Source organism: Moschus berezovskii, chromosome 3 (genome assembly GCF_049115385.1).
Source record: "Moschus berezovskii isolate FMDL1 chromosome 3, NW_MosBer_1.0, whole genome shotgun sequence".
NCBI classification, from domain to species: Eukaryota; Metazoa; Chordata; class Mammalia; order Artiodactyla; family Moschidae; genus Moschus; species Moschus berezovskii.
In genome coordinates, this window is record NC_142462.1 from 123638705 (window position 1) to 123655769 (window position 17065).

A 17065-nucleotide genomic window follows, 5' to 3' on the forward strand; every position below is an offset into this window, starting at 1 on the left:
TTCTGATCCAATTTGGAAAACTTCCAAGCCAATGTTTCTTCAAGTATTTTTTTTTGCCCTATACTCTCTCCTCTCTTATTCTGGGACTCCAGTTTCACACATATTAAGCAATTTGATAGTTTTCTACCAGTTATTAAGCCTCTGTTTGTTCTTTTCTCTACTTTTTTTCTTATTTCTAATTTAATAATTTTAAAAATTTGGGGTAACACATTCTTCAGTTCTAGGATTTCCATTTGATCCTCTTATAATTTTCACCTCTGTCCTGAAGTTCTCCTGTCTCTCCCCAACATACACCTGTTTTCTGTAGGTTCTTTAACATACTTATCACAGTTGCTTTTAAATCTTTGCTGATTGTAATGTCTGAATCATTCATCAGTTCAGTTCAGTTGCTCAGTCTTGTCTGACACTTGTCTGAAACCTTAAATAGCCACCCCATGGACTGCAGCACGCCAGGCCTCTTTGTCCATCACCATATCCTGGAGTTTACCCAAACTCATGTTCATTGAGTTAATGATACCTTCCAACCATCTCATTCCTTCTCCTCCTTCCTTAAATCTTTCCCAGCATCAGGGTCTTTTCAAATCAGTCAGCTGTTTGCATCAGATTGCCAAAGTATTGGAGTTTCAGCTTCAACATCAGTCCTTCCAATGAACACTCAGGACTGATATCCTTTAGGATGGACTGGTTGGATCTCCCTGCAGTCCAAGGGACTGCAACACCACAGTTTAAAAGCATCAATTCTTTGGCACTCAGCTTTCTTTACAGTCCACCTCTCACATCCATGCATGACTACTGGAAAAACCATAGCCTTGACTAGACGGACCTGTGTTGGCAAAGTGCTGTCTCTGCTTTTTAATATGCTGTCTAGGTTGGTCATAACTTTCCTTCCAAAGAGTAAGCGTCTTTTAATTTCATGGCTGCAATCATCATCTGCAGTGAATTTGGAGCCCCCCAAAGTCTGACACTGTTTCCACTGCTTTCCCATCTATTTGCCATAGGTCTGCTTTTAAAAAAATATTATGTATTTTTGGCTGTGCTGGGTCTTCATTGCTTTGCATGGGCTTTCTCTAGTTGCGGCAAGCAGGGGCTACTCTTCATTGTGGTGTGCGGGCTTCTCATTGCGGTGGCTTCTCTTGCTGCAGAGGACAGGCCTGAGGTATGCTGGCTTTAGCAGCTGCAGCCCTGGGCTCAGTAGTTGCAGCTCCAGGGCTCTAGAGCGCAGGCTCAGTAGTTGTGGTGCATGGGCTTAGTTGGTCTGAGGCATGTGGAATCTTCCCGGACCAGGGATCGAACCCATGTCCCCTGCATTGCAAGGCAGATTCTTATCCACTGTGCCACAGCGAAGTCCCACAGGCCTGCTTTTATTAAATGACTTTTCTCTTGATTATAGGTCATTTTTTTTGTTTGCTTCTTTTCACATCTTCTAATTTATATTTTATAGTGGCCATTATGGATGAAATGAATCTTGATATATGGTAGTTTTATCCCTCTAACCTTGTTCTTATTTTTCAACATTGTTGTGACTAATCTAAGATCTTTGTCTTTTCATGTGCATTTCAGAGTCAGTTTTGTCAATTTCTACAAAAAAGCCTGCTGGAATTTTGATTGGCATTGTTTTGAATCCATAATCAATTTTGGGAGGACTTACATTTTAGCAATATTGAAGCTTCTGACCCATCAGCAAAGTGTATCACTCCCCTTGTTTGAGTCTTCATTCATTTCTCAGCAGTATTTAGTACTTTTCAGTGTATGGGCTATATATATCTTTTATCAGATTTATTCTAAGTATTTCATATTTTGATGCTGTTATAAATGGGATTTGGAGTAGGAAATGGCAGTCCACTCCGGTATTCTTGTCTGGAGGATCCCGTGGACAGAGGATCCTGGCGGGCTACGTCCAGGCAGGATCCTGGAAGGTCCATGGGGTTGCAAAGAGCCAGATACGACTGAGCATGCACGCATGTAGTACTTAAGATACTACGTGTTAGACGTGGCCTAAGCATTTTATGGGCATTAACTCATCAAGCTTTTAAAACCTTCATAACATCCCTATAGGGGGCTTCCCAGGTGGCACTAGTGGTAAAGAACCTGCCTGCCGGTGTAGGAGATGCAAGAGATGTGGGTTTGGTCCCTGGATCAGGAAGATCCCCTGGAGAAGCACATGGAACCCACTCCAATATTCTTGCCTAGAATATTCCACGGACAGAGCAGCTCAGCAGGCTACAGTCCATGGGGTCGAGAAGAGGCAGACGTGACTAAGTGATTGGGCACACGTAAATGGGATTTACATTTTTCTATTTTTGATTGCCTATTACTTGTATACAGAAATACGATTGATTTTTGACTGCTGATTTCTTATCCCAAAACATTGCTAAACTCACTAGTTTTAGTAGATCTTTTTGTAGAAGTCCATTAGCTTTTCTGTGTTGATGATCATACAGTTTTTACTGGTTTTCATTTCGGATGCTTTATACAATTTTCTTGTATTATTGCACTATGATCCTGAATAGAAGCGGTGAGAGCAGATACCCTTGACCTTGGGGAGGAAGCAGTGCACATTTCACCGTTAAGTGTGGTGTTTATTTGCTTGAGGACAAGACAGAGTTGGTTCAGACTCTCCTACCTTAGCAAGAGGTGTTTGTATCTTAAATCATCTTGAAAAAAAAACAACAACACTGGTGTGCCAGTTTTATTCCAGAAATGGCCTATTAACAAGGCAAGGACTTCTGTTTTGAGTAAATACCCCAGGGTTTGAACTCCTGCTCTACCTCATAAAATCTGGCAAGCCACACAAACTCCGTGTGCCTCCAGAGCCCACCGATGGACTGGGTGAGGCTCCCCAACTAACGCTTGGGGAGGCTTCGCCTGTCTTCTTGGCCCTTTACTTTGCATTCCTTCTTTTCTCTTTTGCGACTGGATTAAATACTTGATTCTGTCTTAATTGTGTATTCTCTCATGAAGTATATGAGATGGCATTGAATATAAATGTTCCTCATAGCCTTGTTTTCAAATTATTCTATGATATCTACTTTTCTCTGAATTCTTTCATAATATCAGTTCATATCGTGTTACTTGTTCTTTAATGTGGTTTTTGTTAAAGATTTCATCTCCAAGGAAAGCCAACTTTCCTTTGATTTTGATGGAGGAGAGATTAGCTACATAAGTCTTTTGAAATTAAAGCGAGTCAACCAAAACACAAACATGAAAGGAGTATCGAATGTTTCCATGAACTGAAAAGGTTCCCATCCCAGAACTTCTAAAGCCGGGAGGGCTCTTTTGCTTGACCTTGAAGAAGGTGGCTGGGAAGAAAAGAAGACCAGCTACGGTAGTTAAGAGGGGAACAGCCAGCTAGAGACAAACCAATGAAAAGCCTTAGAGGCAGCACTCGGCTGGAGGAAGAAAGAGATCTGACTGGAGCATGCTAGACAGAGGTCTTCCCTGAACTGGGCAGCGCCAGGCTTGGTTCAGAAGTTTCCTTTGGTAGTGGGATGGTCATGACCAAGGTCAGGGTCAGAGAGGAAGCTTACAAAATGGGTTGGATGCTAAAAAAAAAAAATAATGTAAAAAGGTGATGTGCCTAGACAAACGACAAGAAAGAAGCTTAAATTGTGTGTAAGGAAATTTGGCTGTGAATTTCCTTCCATGAGAATTACAATTTTTAAGATTAATGCAAGCAAAAAATTAGCCAGCTGTCAAGAGTTCAAGAAAATGTGTCGTTTAGTATAGCATATACTAAACAATAAAAATATTCAAACAGAATTTTGGGAATAAGCTTTATGCCCTGGTTGAACAACAGTGTCCTTTACAGAACTTCACCTAACAGTACCTAAATTCTGAACTGAAATAGCCCATCCTGATTTGGAGTATAGCTTTGTCTCAGCATTTGCTGAAATATAGGAACTCATTAGTAACTTGAGCTAATATTAGATCAAAATCATTACATTAGAACATCGAGTCTGAACGGATAGTTTTATTTTCAACTCCCCTGAGCAGGCCAGCCAGGATGCTCACCGGTTTAATTCCACAGCTGCTTTCTGGGGAGACCTTGGAAGGTTTTTCATGCCCACAGGGCCCTGCTGGAGGGTTTCTCCCTTCACAGGGTGTCATGGTCTGTGACGGGATGGTTTTGGTCCGGCGCTGGCTGGGTCAGGACAAGCACGTGAGCCAAGGGTGGCCCGGCTCGAAGGGTGAGCTGTATTGTGTGATTGGCTCAGCGGTCCCAGCTCCTCAGGGCTTGCACATAAGATGCATCAAGTTGGAAGTAGGGTAGAAGCTGAAAGATACAGGGAAACAGGAGCCACAAGCCGCTGAAGACCACGCAGCAGAGACAAGTGCCACAGGTAGAAAGGGTGAAACTTGTGGGGCAGCAGAAGCCGAGTGTGAGAACAAAGGCACCAAAGCATTGCAGGCTGGAGCAGAGAGAGGTTTACTGTAGGGCCAGGCAAGGGGACCGGGGTCTCGTGCCCTCAAAAGCCCAAAGCTCCCCGAAAGCTTTCAGCAAAGCATTTTTTTTTATAAAAAAGCCAAGTGAGGGACTTCCCTGGTGGTCCAGTAGTTAGGACCAAAACTCCTGATGTAGGGAGCTCAGGTTCGATCCCTGGTCAGGGAACTAGATCCCACATGGCACAAGGAAGAGTTCACAGGCTGCATTTCTCAGGCTGCAGCTACAGAAGGTCTTGCACGCTACAGCTAAGGACTGGTGCATCCAACTAAATAATTTTAAAAAATAAATAAAAGCTGGGTAAGGAAGGAGGGTCTTAGAGTCTGGGATCAGCTTGTGCACAAGCCTCTGGACTGGCTGATGGGGAGGTCACACAGGGTGGTGTCACAAGGGTTAACAGGATCTGTCCTTGGGCTCCAGAGACCTGGGAGCAGGGGGCTCCTACTCCTCAAGTAGTTAACGTCTTCATTTGGTGGGGTTTTCACACCTGTGGAACAACGTAGGCGTGTGCATCTGGCCCTGTTAGGCCAGTCCTTCAGAGGCGTTCCGGCAGAGGGGACGGGGGCGGCCTGTCCCGGGAAGGCCCCTCAGGGTCCTGCTCAGTCAGAGGGGAGCAGCGCTGTCTCCCAGAGCCGGCCGTGCGGGATGGGGGTCTCCCTCCGTCTCACCTGTCTGTGGAACCTGTCACCAAGGTGATCAGCCTGCCTGGAGCTTTTCTGAGGAGCCCAGGACAAAGGCAAGTCTCTTGCTTCCTAACTGACTGGTTCTCTCCTTGAGTGAACTTGGAGCAGAGTTGCCTGTTGTCAGTATTTAATCATAATTCTTACAGAGGGAGAGGCGGAGGGGCCGGCTCTTGAAAAATATGTCTTTTCAGTCCCTGAAAAATATTAGGGAATGCGGTCTTGAAAAATATCAGGGGGCAGGGGCACATAAATTCTGGAAAAGTGGAGGGTTTGTCTTAGAAATTATGGTTAACCTGTGACTTTTCAAGTTTCAGATTGTGTAAGTAGAGTTTCATTCAGCAAATGATGAAAATTGTCATTTTGTAACTATAGCTTTGCAGTTTTTTTTTCACTTGTGATTTCCCTTCCCCGTTTAAGTAATTTTTGTAAATTGGGTAAATAGTGGAGGCAGTCAGGATTACTCACTGGATATCCGTACAACCAAAGGCCGCCAGATAAAGGGAAGAACTGCTTGAGTAATTAATGGAAACAGCACAAGCCCCTGGGGTTTCCTATATTCTTCCTTCTTAGACACACTTATGTTAAGGTTGAAGCCTGGGGTCAGAAGGGAGGTGTTTCGGCCCCAGTTGAGATAGATATTTGGGAATAGAGTAGAAAGGGGTGGAGAGAATGGCAACTTTCATTTATTTCCTTCTTCTGTCCCTGGGTTGTTGTCAATATAGATCCATTTTTAGGGAGAGTTTCATGAGAGCAAAGGAAAGAAAGCATTGATTGGAAAGAATATATGTAAAAACCAGCTTTGAAAAACAGTTTATCAGAACAGAATTCTTTTCAACTGCTCTCAATACTCATCTCTCATCTGTCTCATTAACTGGAAAGAAATGAACTGTAAATAGCCAAAGCAGTATGATAGGTAAGCTGATTCTATTCAATATAGCTGAAAAAAATTTCTTAAGCCACTCAGATTTTCAACATATATTGGATAAAATTCAAGGGCAAAACTTGGTATTTCTTTAATAGTGTGCATTGTTCAAAATGGCACTTAAAACACATTTTACCAAATTATAATAAAATATATGTATTTTAATCATTTTTATGTCATCTTTTAAAATGTTTAAAATTTCCTACCTCCAAAGAGCAAAAAGTAGAAGTTTATGCTAGCTGCTGGACTGATCAGTTCAGTTCAGTCTCTCAGTTGTGTCCGACTCTTTGCGACCCCGTGTACTGCAGCAAGCCAGGCCCCCCTGTCCATCACCAACTCCCGGAGCTTGCTCAAACTCAGGTCCATCAAGTCGGCGATGCTATGCAACTATCTCATCCTCTGTCGTCCCCTTCTTCTCCTGCCTTCAATCTTTCCCAGCATCAGGGTCTTTTCCTATGAGTTGGTTCTTTGCATCAGGTGGCCAGAGTATTGGAGTTTCAGCCTCACCATCAGTCCTTCCAATGTATATTCAAGACTGATCTCCTTTAGAATGGACTGGTTTTATTTCCTTGCTGTCCAAGGGACTCTCAAGAGTCTTCTCCAACACCACAGTTCAAAAGCATCAATTCTTCAATGCTCAGCTTTCTTTACAGTCCAACTCTCACATCCATACATGACCACTGGAAAAACCATAGCTTTGACTAGACAGACCTTTGATAAGATGGACTGATAAGTCTTAGCATTATGTGGTCATACTTTTCTCTTTCACAGAAAACATAGGAACATTTTTATCCTATCTCAGAAAAGAAACATTTCTTTTAAATATGATTCTTTATTAAAAAATAATTTTATTTATTGATGTTTTGGCTGCACTGGGTCTTCGTTGCTGTCCGGGCTTTCCCCTAGTGTTGAGCAGGGGCGGCTCTCTGGTCGTGGTGGGTGCATGCAGCGGCTTCTCTTGTTCTGGAGCACGGGCCCTAGGGTGCACAGGCTTCAGTAGCTGTGGCACGTGGACTCGGCAGTCGCAGCCCCCGGGCTCCAGAGCGCAGGCTTGGTAGTTGTGGCTCACAGGCTTAGTTGCTCCATAGCATGCGGGATCTTCCCAGATCAGGGATCAAACCCATGTCTCCTGCTTGGAAGGCAGATTCTTCACCACTGAGCCACCAGGGAAGCCCCATTAATATGATTCTGATTATTTTCAAATAAATGGAAGATGAAAATGGATGGTCTAAAATAAGACTAAAAAGTCTGGAATGTGATTTTTTTTGTGTTTATGCCAGACTGGAGCATCCGTGTAATATTTCTGAGGCTTTTTGACACCATTATTTCTGAACGGTGTTTGCTTTCTGACTTGTATGCTGAATTGCATCATGTCAGGAAACACACTACGTCTGATTGTCTTGTAGTAGAAAGTACAAGTCCCATCTATGAAATGTGTTTGCTAAAAAATTAAACCTGAGTCTGAAGAAGCCCCAAGCCAGGTTAGAGGAACATACTAAGTGATGCCCAGTGAAGCATCAGCAATCCAGAGTGTACAGAGATCTGTGGGATAAGCCTCCCGATTCCTTCAGCAACCAGGTGACCTGGAAAAAGGGGGGTGGGCCGAGAAACTCTTACAGATTAAAACAGGCTTCCCAGGTGGCTCAAGTGGGTAAACAATCCTCCTGCAGTGCAGGAGACACAGGTTCGATTCCTGGGTCAGGAGGATCCCCTGGAGGAGGGCATGGCAACCCACTCCAGAATTCTTGCCTGGAGAATCCCATGGACAGAGGAGCCTGGTGGGCTACTGTCCATAGCGTCTCAAAGAGTTTTACATGACTGAAGCGACTGAACACGCACACATAGATTAAAAAAGCGGAGAGAGAAATTAGCCAACTCCAAAACATGGATCTTATTTACATCCTAATTTGAACACGCTAAATGTATGTTGCTTTGGGAATGTTTGAGAACAGAGGGTATTATGTGATAGTAAGGGGTTTTGTTAATTATGTTCAGTTGAGATAATCATATGATAATTAAATGTCTTAAAAAGTCCCTATCTATTTGAGATAGTGCTGAAATATGCAAAAGTTCTAAATAGTAGAAGGAGAAAATGGGATAAGAAATGGAGTGGAATGAGGAAAAAAAAATAAAATAGGGAAAAAAGATACATGAAATAAAGCCATGATTCATGGGGTCGCGGAGAGTCAGACACGACTGAGCGACTGAACTGAACTGAATAGAAAACATAAAGCCAAATACAAATACAGTAATTACAACAAATGGATATAAAATGTTCTGAAGGCAAAAATTGACAGAATGGATTAAAAAAAAATCTATCCATGTGATGATTGCAAGAGAAACATCTAGAACATACAAAAATTTGAAAGTAAATGTTGCAAAGGATATACCAAACATTGATCAAATGAAAACTTGTGAAGCTGTATTGATTTTTTTAAAAATTAGGTTTTAAAGCAAAACCATTACTGTGAATGGAGAGTCTGTAAATAATTATAAAAGGTTTAAATCCCTAGAAACATATCATGATTCCAAACTTATATAAGCAATAACATTTTATTCATGGAAAATATATCAAGCAAAACTTGACAAAACTACAAGGAGAGAAAGAAATCATATAGGATATTTTAATACCTTTCAGTAGTTGGTAGGTAAAATCGTTTTTAAAAATCAGGAAAGTTTTTTTTTTGAGAGGAAAGATTTGAGGAGCAGAATTAATAAACTTCTATAATGCCCATCTATCAGATATTGCTCTCAACAAACAGAAATACATTCAAGCCATTTATGAAGCCATGTCTTGTGTCATGAAACAAGTCAACAGATGTTTAAGAATTTCTCTCATTGGCCATATTCTTTGATCACAGTGCAGTTAAGTTGGAAGTCGGCAACAAAAACAGAGAGAACCCCACACATTTGGGAAACAGGAAACAGATTTCTATGTAAGTCATGGGTCAAAAAGAAATGAAAAAGGAAATTAGAAAGTATTTAAACTGAATGATAATAAAAGTGCTACAAAAAACACTAAAATCAAGGCTTATGGGATGCCATGAAAGGGAAATTTTTAACCTTAAATGCTTACATTAGAACAGCAAAGAAGGCTGAATATTAATGAGTTTAGGATAAGAACTTAGAACACAATAAACTCAAGGAAATCAGAAGGAAGGAAAAATAAAGCTGGAATTAAAAATATACAAAGCAAAAATTAAGTATTACCAACAAAGGAAGATGTTGGTGTTTGGGGAAGAACTAATACAACGGACAAGCATCTGGCCAGACAGTGGGCCTAGAAAAGCCACTGGTCCAGTTTGAGCAGGAGGATGGCCAGCTGAGGAGAGCTGTCCCTAAGGACAAGGAAACAGATGGGTTATGGCATGTTTCTGAAATTCGTGTGAAGAGACAAGTTCTTCTTGCTGAGAGTTTGGGAGCTGAAATAATGACAGGGGATGGAAATCTAAGCAAATGAAGAAGTGATGGGTGAGGCCAGCCAAGGCAGTGTGTGTGGCCATCCAGGGCTGGGGTCTTTCAGGAGGAGAAGGGCATCGGGTTGGTGGTGTCTGGGTGGGAACTAGGCTGGACCAGGAGGGCAGGGAGTCAGGAGGGTCAGACCGTGAGGACTACGAGGCTGTGGGCTAGTCCCCCCTGAGGGGCTCACAGGGCCCTAGGCACGGGGCTGGGGGAGGAGGAGGGTTGCTTCCCCGGTCAGTGACCCCCTACCTGACCATCAGGAGGGTTGGAGGCGGCTGATGAGCTTGGGGCGGGGCAGGGTGGCGTTTCCCATCATTTCACTTCCCCACAAGGCATGCTCCACGCGTTCTTACATCTTCATTTCTGTTTCACAGAGGTGGGAGCATTCTTCTCCAAGACAATTTGCAAATAATAGAGGAAAGTACGTTCTGTTCTCTTTTAAAAACTATTTCTGCTCCTTAAAAACTATTTCATAAAAGAGCACTGGGATCAATGAATTTATAGCATAATAAATAGAACTTTCAGGTGCACGCCTGTAATGAACAAACCTACATTATTCGTCACGTGTTAAGTTGTCTGGAATCAATAACATGGTTGCTTTTGAGTGACAACTTTGAATGTACTAATAACAGGAAGTAGCACGCACAGTCTGCTTCTAATGAAGGCATGTCAAAGTACCGGGAAATCGAATGAATCTGTCACTGAAAAATCGCAAGTGTCTGCTTTGTCTGCTTTTTAATTCTCAGCTATATACCTCCTATCACTTACTTTAATTTTAATACGTCTAGGTTTACATAAAACTACTTTAAAAGGAAAGACAACTTTAATTTTGTAAAACATTTTGTGAAGTTTTAAGAACAACTGGTATGGAACATTTCAAAGACATAACTAAGCACCTGGCTCTGTCGCATGCATCAGTCAGCCATCACCTGTCCTGGCCTGTCGGTGTGTCTGTCTCTGTGTCAGCCAGCCCTAGGATAGGATTAGGGCCCGCCCTGCTCTGCTTGGTGACATCTGCAAAGACTCTGCTTCCCAGTGAGGTCCTCTTTGCAGGTCCTGAGGGTGAGGACTTCAGCAGACCCTCCTGGGGGATGTAGTTCCCTCCATGACAGTCGTTGAGAACCGGGTTTCAGGGCATGGGCTTTGGAACCAGACAGGACTGTTATCCAACCTCAACATCCTCAAATCTGAAGTGGTTTGAACTTGAGCCTGTGAACTTTTCTGTGCTGACGCAGACCAGCTCCCGATGGTGTGTGGGGACTGTGCTCATAGGAGAAACACGTTAGCTCCTTGCTGGCTCTCCTCCAGCTGCGTGCTTTGCATTGTTATTTGTATTGGTCATAATTATTCATAGAATGTGGTCAAAACAGGCCTCACCAAAGAGGGTGAGATGCCAGCAAGACTGAAGCCGTGGCTGAGCTGGAATCTGGGGTGGGGGTTCCAGGGAGAGAAAGCAGCTGGAACCAGAACCCTACGACCCCCAGTGCTGCTCTCCTTCACCACCCCCCGCGCCCCAGGAGGGCCCACATTCTATTGTTGCCCTCACGGGATGGGGTTCTGGAGGGTACAGTGGGTCAGGAGCAGGGAGCACAATGGACCCTAGTGAAGGAGAACGAGGAAATGTCACCAGCGCCCGCTCAGACAGGAAAACGAGACTGTCCTCGGAGCTGGGAGTGGATGGGACGGACCGGAAGGATGCTGGCCACACGCGTGGCCCAGGCAAGTGCTCTGTGCCCAGCGCAGCTGTTGCCAAGTAAATGAATTAATACTGCAGCTCCCTCGATCGGGATTAAACTCCTCTCCTCTTCACCGTGGTCCTGCAAAGTACCAGGGATGATGTGGCCCTCTTTCCAGGCCGGCTTCCTGGACACCTGCAAACTGCTCCGCTGCCCTGTCCCTCCTTCCACTCTACACTTCCGACTGGGACTCATCTGGGGCTGTTCCTTAAACAGTGCCTTTTGGTTTCTGGAAATCGAGCTGGCCAAAGAAAGATGGTGCCTCGAATTCTCAAAATATCACCAAGTGGCTGCTCCCGCTTTGTCAGAGGGTCAGGAGCGAGCTCACTGGATCCTCTGCACCTTCTCTGGAGGGGAGAGGCGCTGGCCCTAAACTCACCTCCTTCTGGTCTGTTCTCCTTGAGACCCCAGGGACTGTAGCCCACCAGGCTCCTCTTGTCTATGGGACTCTCCAGGCAAGAATACTGGAGGAGGTTGCCATTTCCTTCTCCATGTCAGCCCTCAAATCCTGCAGCTTAAGTGAGAGGAGGAGCTTCCCTGGTGGCTCAGCTGGTAAAGAATCCGCCCGCAATGCGGCAGACCCAGGTTCGATCCCTGGGTTGGGAAGATCCCCTGGAGACGGGAAAGGCTACCCACTCCAGTATCCTGGCCTGGAGAACTCCATGGACTGTATTGTCCATGGGGTCGCAAAGAGTCGGACACGACTGAGCGACTTGCACTGTCGAGGCAGAGGAGAGGGCTGCCTCTGAGTGTGTGGATGGCGCTCCATCTTCTGTGGTATTTCTCCAACTTTACCAAGGAAACCTGCAGTTTAGAGGGAAGAGCTCTTGTGAGCCAGCCCACAATCCTAGTCAAGTACGGGCCTTTACCAACCATTCATCAAACATCGGAGGAACATTCAGGAAGCACCTCCCTGGTGCCAGTGACTCGCCAGGATCAGCGATCGGACAAACAGGGTATTCTTACCTTCCCAGGGACCCAAGCGACCACTGCGGCGACCGTGATAACATGTGCATCTGACTTTACACAGTCCTTGAGCTTTTAGGAGCACCCTTCCTCCTAGCCCTGTGTACACGTGTATTTATCCCTCTCAGTGACTCCGCAGAGGGGGAATGGGGCTAGGAGCTCTGAAGGATTTTTATAGCAGCCTGCGGACCTCAGGTGGGCCCAAGCCTGCTCTCTGCTTTCTGGAAAGGAGGCAGGACACAGCAAAAACTTAAGCGCAAAGCGCTCAGCCTATCCTGAGTCAGGTGAGGCGGGGAGGCAGGAGGTGGCTGTTCGTGGGTGCGGAGAGTCCTGGGAGGCTTCACGGAGGAGGCAGTGTTTGGTGAGCGCCTGGAGAGAGGAGCTGACCGTCTCCAGGTGGACAGGTGTGTGTGGGGTCCCATCCCCACCGAGGAGGCCCAGCTGGATCCTGCAGGCTGCCAGGGGGTGGGTAGGGGGCTGACGATTTCTGAGCAGTGAAATGAGGTGATCAGAGGTTTGGGTGAAGATGGCAGCGTGATTACTGTGACGGATGAATGTCGGAAGGGTCACCTTTTTGGGTTTATGGACCTGATGTGCCCGAAAGCTGTCAGGAACGCTGCCATTGTGTGATGTCTTTGAGGGACGGGATGGGAGGCGAGAGGTTTCCAGCGTGTCTGCGGGCAGGGGGCGGGGTGTGGGTGGGGGCGTCTGGGCGGTGATGGAGGGGAGGGCGCCGCTCCCCGTGGGGAGCCCCTGCACCCCCCCCACCCCCGGCCGCCGAGCCCACGAATCCAGCGGCCTGGACGTGGGCAGCGAGTTGAGAGGGTGGCCAGAGCCTCAGGTGTGCGGATGCGGGAGACGGAGGCCTCGGGTGTTGGACCCTGAGCCCTGGAGCCGGGAGGAGGTGGAGGGAACAGGCCCCAGCTGGGAAGGGGTGGCATTGCCCCTGGATGGTGGAATGCATTTCTCTTTCAAGTGCTCCCAGGACCAGTGGGTCACTGGAATGAGCAAGGGGGCCCCCCAGCTTGTGGCCAACAAGTTCTGGGGCTGGAGGGAGTGCTGGTCCAGATTCTCTGCTGTCCTGTGTCCTGAGGGCTGGGGAGAAGTGGGAGGGGCAGGATGCTTGAGTCCTGACCTTGGCGGGCAGGAATGACCCTGACCCCAGGCCTCTCTCTTCAGTGTGCCAGAACCCGGTATCTTAGGGCTCTGGTTGCCAAGGAAACCTGGCAATGGGGATGCAGGTGTTCCAGGGAGGGAGACACAGAATTAAGAGTCAGGCCTGGCATCTCAGTGAGTTTTCAGGTTCTGACCGGTGAGGTGTGGGGTCGGGCCCCTTCTGGCTCAGAGATGTCTAGAGAGAACTGGGTGTCTGATTTTCTCCCTGCAGGTCGGAACCTCAGTTTGCTTTGAGAGTTGAGTGTTCTATGCAGTGTGTTTAGTCCAAGAAGGAAGATGGCGTGACTCACACTGAGAAGGAATTTCAGGTGAAGTTGCTTTAAGTGTGTTCCACACATTAATTTATACTGTCAGCTTTGCAGGTGAAAAAAATTATTTTTTCTTTTTTAACATTTTCACATGTAAAATTTGTTACGTGAAAAACAATTAGCCTGTTCTAAAATTTCTTTATGAAAATAAGATAACTGAGCACAATTGACTTTCCAAACATTTCCCTATGGGCAACAATTTCCCCTTTAGAGTGCTTGATATTATGCAAAGCAACGTTCCCTTTTTTGGTGAAAATGCTTTGGAAGGAAATTGTGATGAGGGTCATGTGGACCCATGGAATTCACCTGCAGATTATTTCAATTGTCTCTACTCCCAGAAAGACTGCCTGCTGAATTTTTCTTCCAAAGACAGGTGGATTCAGCTAGGAAGTAACAAATATAATCAAAATACCAAGAAAATACTGATTTTTTAGGGCAGAGTTTCTAGCTTCAATACTACAGACATCTTGGGCTAGATACTCTTTGTCATGGGGGCTGTTGGGTGCAATGAGGCGTGCTTTGTGACACGCAGCCCCTCTCTCTGTTCCCAGTGGTGACAGCAAAAACATCTGCACTTTGCCAGATGTCTTCTAGGATGGAAATCTCTCTGGATTGAGAACCAGTGGTCTAAGTGGACTGTCTGTTCTTGCAAAGATGTCTCGCTAAGACAGTCATGGGAGATGTTATCGGCTCAACACATCTGTAAGTTTTTCTTGGAGATCAGGAGACTCCATTTCCGGAACAGATATGGTGTTTCCGACACGCTCTTGCTTTCACATCAGTCACTTTTGTTCACGCCAATCTCTGGAGGTGCTGTCAGCCTCTTGGTACAAGGGTTTCCAAGGTGAGCTCCAGCTCTCAAATTGTTTAGACGTTTCCCCTTAGAATCCTTCTTTCACCTGGCCTTCAAGTCCCACTTTTCCTTGTTGCCAGAAGGGCACCCAGAAACATGTTTACTGTAACCCAGTCTTGATCATTTGCTGGGAACAAATAACACTTAGATGGAAACCGAAGGATAATGGAACTTGGTTACTTGTAGCCTGACCACTAGACGGGGCTGCTTCCTTAGGCTCTACACGCTGATGTGCTTGGCCCGACCGTACAACTCAAAACCCTCAAACAGAAACAGTAGGCTCGGGGGTGGGGCAGAGACCTGCAGGACACGAGTGTGGCTCATGGGAAGAGTCGTGGCTCTTTTAGAGCCTGAGCTGTCTTGTGAAGCAGAGGACACGGGGCACGCCTCCTGCACATCGTGCCGTCTGCGCAACTCTGCCCGTGCCGCCCAGGCGAGGGTGGGCTCAGGAGAGACACGCTGGCCTTCAAAGCCACGCTCCAGCAGCTTCGCGACTTCTTCCCTTTCTCCAAGTAGTGTCCTTTTTTAACTGAAGTGTGAGAAGAAAGTGAAGTCGCTCAGTCGTGTCCGACTCTGCGACCCCATGGACTGCAGCCCACCAGGCTCCTCTGTCCATGGGATTTTCTGGAGTGGGGTGCCATTGCCTTCTCCGGGGGCTCTTCCTGACCCAGGGATCAAACCTGGGTCTCCTGCATTTCAGGCAGATGCTTTACCGTCTCAGCCACCAGGGAAGCCCCAGTTGAAGTATAGTTTATAAATTTATAATGTTTTAGATACACAGCAAAGTAATTAGTTATATATATATATATACACACACATACATATCTGTATTTTGTTGAGGTTTTTTTCCATTGTAGGTTGTTACAAGATACTGAATATAGTTCCCTGTGCTATATAGTAGGTCCTTGTCATCTATCTATTTTATATGTAGTAGTGTATCTGTTAATCCCAAACTCCTAATCACCCCCGCCCTTTACCTTTTGGTAACCATGGACTTATTTTCTATGTCTGTGAGTCTGTTTCTGTTTTGTAAATAAGTTCATTTTTATCTATTTTTTTAAGATTCCACATATAAGTGTTATCATAATATTATTTGTCCATCTCTGATTTATGATCATCTCTAGGTTCATCCATGCTGCTGCAAATGGCATAATTTCATTTTTTTTTTGACTGAGTGATATTCTGTTGTACCGCATCTTCTTTATCCATTCATCTGTTGATGGATGTTTATGCTGCTTACCGTGTCTTGGCTATTGAAATAGTGCTGCTATGAACACTGGGATACATGCATCTTTCCTAATTAGAGTTTCTGGCTATATGCCCAGGAGTGGGATTGCAAGATCATATGGCAACCCTATTTTTAGTTAACGATCCTCCATACTGTTCTCCATAGTGCCTGCACCGATTGCATTTCCTCCGGCAGTTTGAGTTCCCTTTTCTCTACACCCTCTCAGGCATTTTTTGTACTTTTGGATGATGGCCATTCTGACTTGGGTGAGGCAATACCTCCTCGTATTTGATCTGCATTTCTCTAATGATCAGTGATGGTTAGCATCTTTTCATGCCACCTGTGTCCTCTTTGGAGAAATGTCTGCTTAGGTTGTCTGCCCATTTTTTGATTGTTATTGAATTATATGAACTGTTTGTATATTTTGGAAATTAGGCCTTTGCTGATCACATTGTTGGCAAATATTTTCTCCCAGTCCATAGGCTTTTCATTTATGGTTTCCTTTGCTATGCAAAAGCTTGTATGTTTGATTAGGTCCCCTTTCTGCTTTTACTTGTCTTGAGAGACTGACCTAAAAAAAAAAATCGGTACTTATTTATGTCAGAGAATGCTTTGCCATGTTCTCGTTTGATGGAGTCACATCTTGCATTTAAGTCATTTTGAGTTTATGTATCGTGTGGTGTGTTTGAACTTCACTGATTGACATGCAGCTGTCCAGCTTCCCAGCACCACTTGTTAAAGAGACTGTCTTTTCTCCACTGTGTAGTCTTGCCTCTTCTGTTGAAGACTGACTGTGTGTGGATCTATCACTTGACTCTATTCTCTTCCACTGATTCATGTCTGTTTTTTTTTGCCAATACCAGGCTATTCTGATTACTGTAGCTTTGTAGTAGTGTCTGAAATCTAGGAGGGTTATGCCTCTAGCTTTGCTTTTTCCTTGGTATTGCTTTGGCAATTCTGGGTCTTTCATGTTTCCATATAAATTTTAGCAGTATTTTCCGTTCCGTTCCGTTCTGTCGCTCAGTCGTGACCGACTCTTTGCGACCCCGTGGACTGTAGCCTACCAGGCTTCTCCGTCCATGGGATTCTCCAGGCAAGAATACTGGAGTGGGTTACCGTTTCCTTCTCCAGCAGTATTTTAGTTCTAGTAAAAAATGTCATGAGTAATTTGATAGGGATTGCATTTAAATCTATAGACTGCTTTGGGTAACATGGCCATTTTAACAATGTCGATTCTTCCAGTCTAAGAGCATGGGATATATTTCCATTGTTTTGAATCATCTTCAATTT

At 45.2% G+C, this 17065-nt stretch overlaps 1 non-coding gene across 1 annotated transcript; it reads right to left on the bottom strand.

The window, feature by feature from the left end:
* Positions 1-15205: 15205 nt before the first annotated feature.
* On the bottom strand, positions 15206-15278 carry TRNAF-GAA (transfer RNA phenylalanine (anticodon GAA)). The gene has a single exon. It is a non-coding gene; the product is annotated as a tRNA-Phe (tRNA).
* Between the last annotated feature and the right edge of the window lie 1787 nt (positions 15279-17065).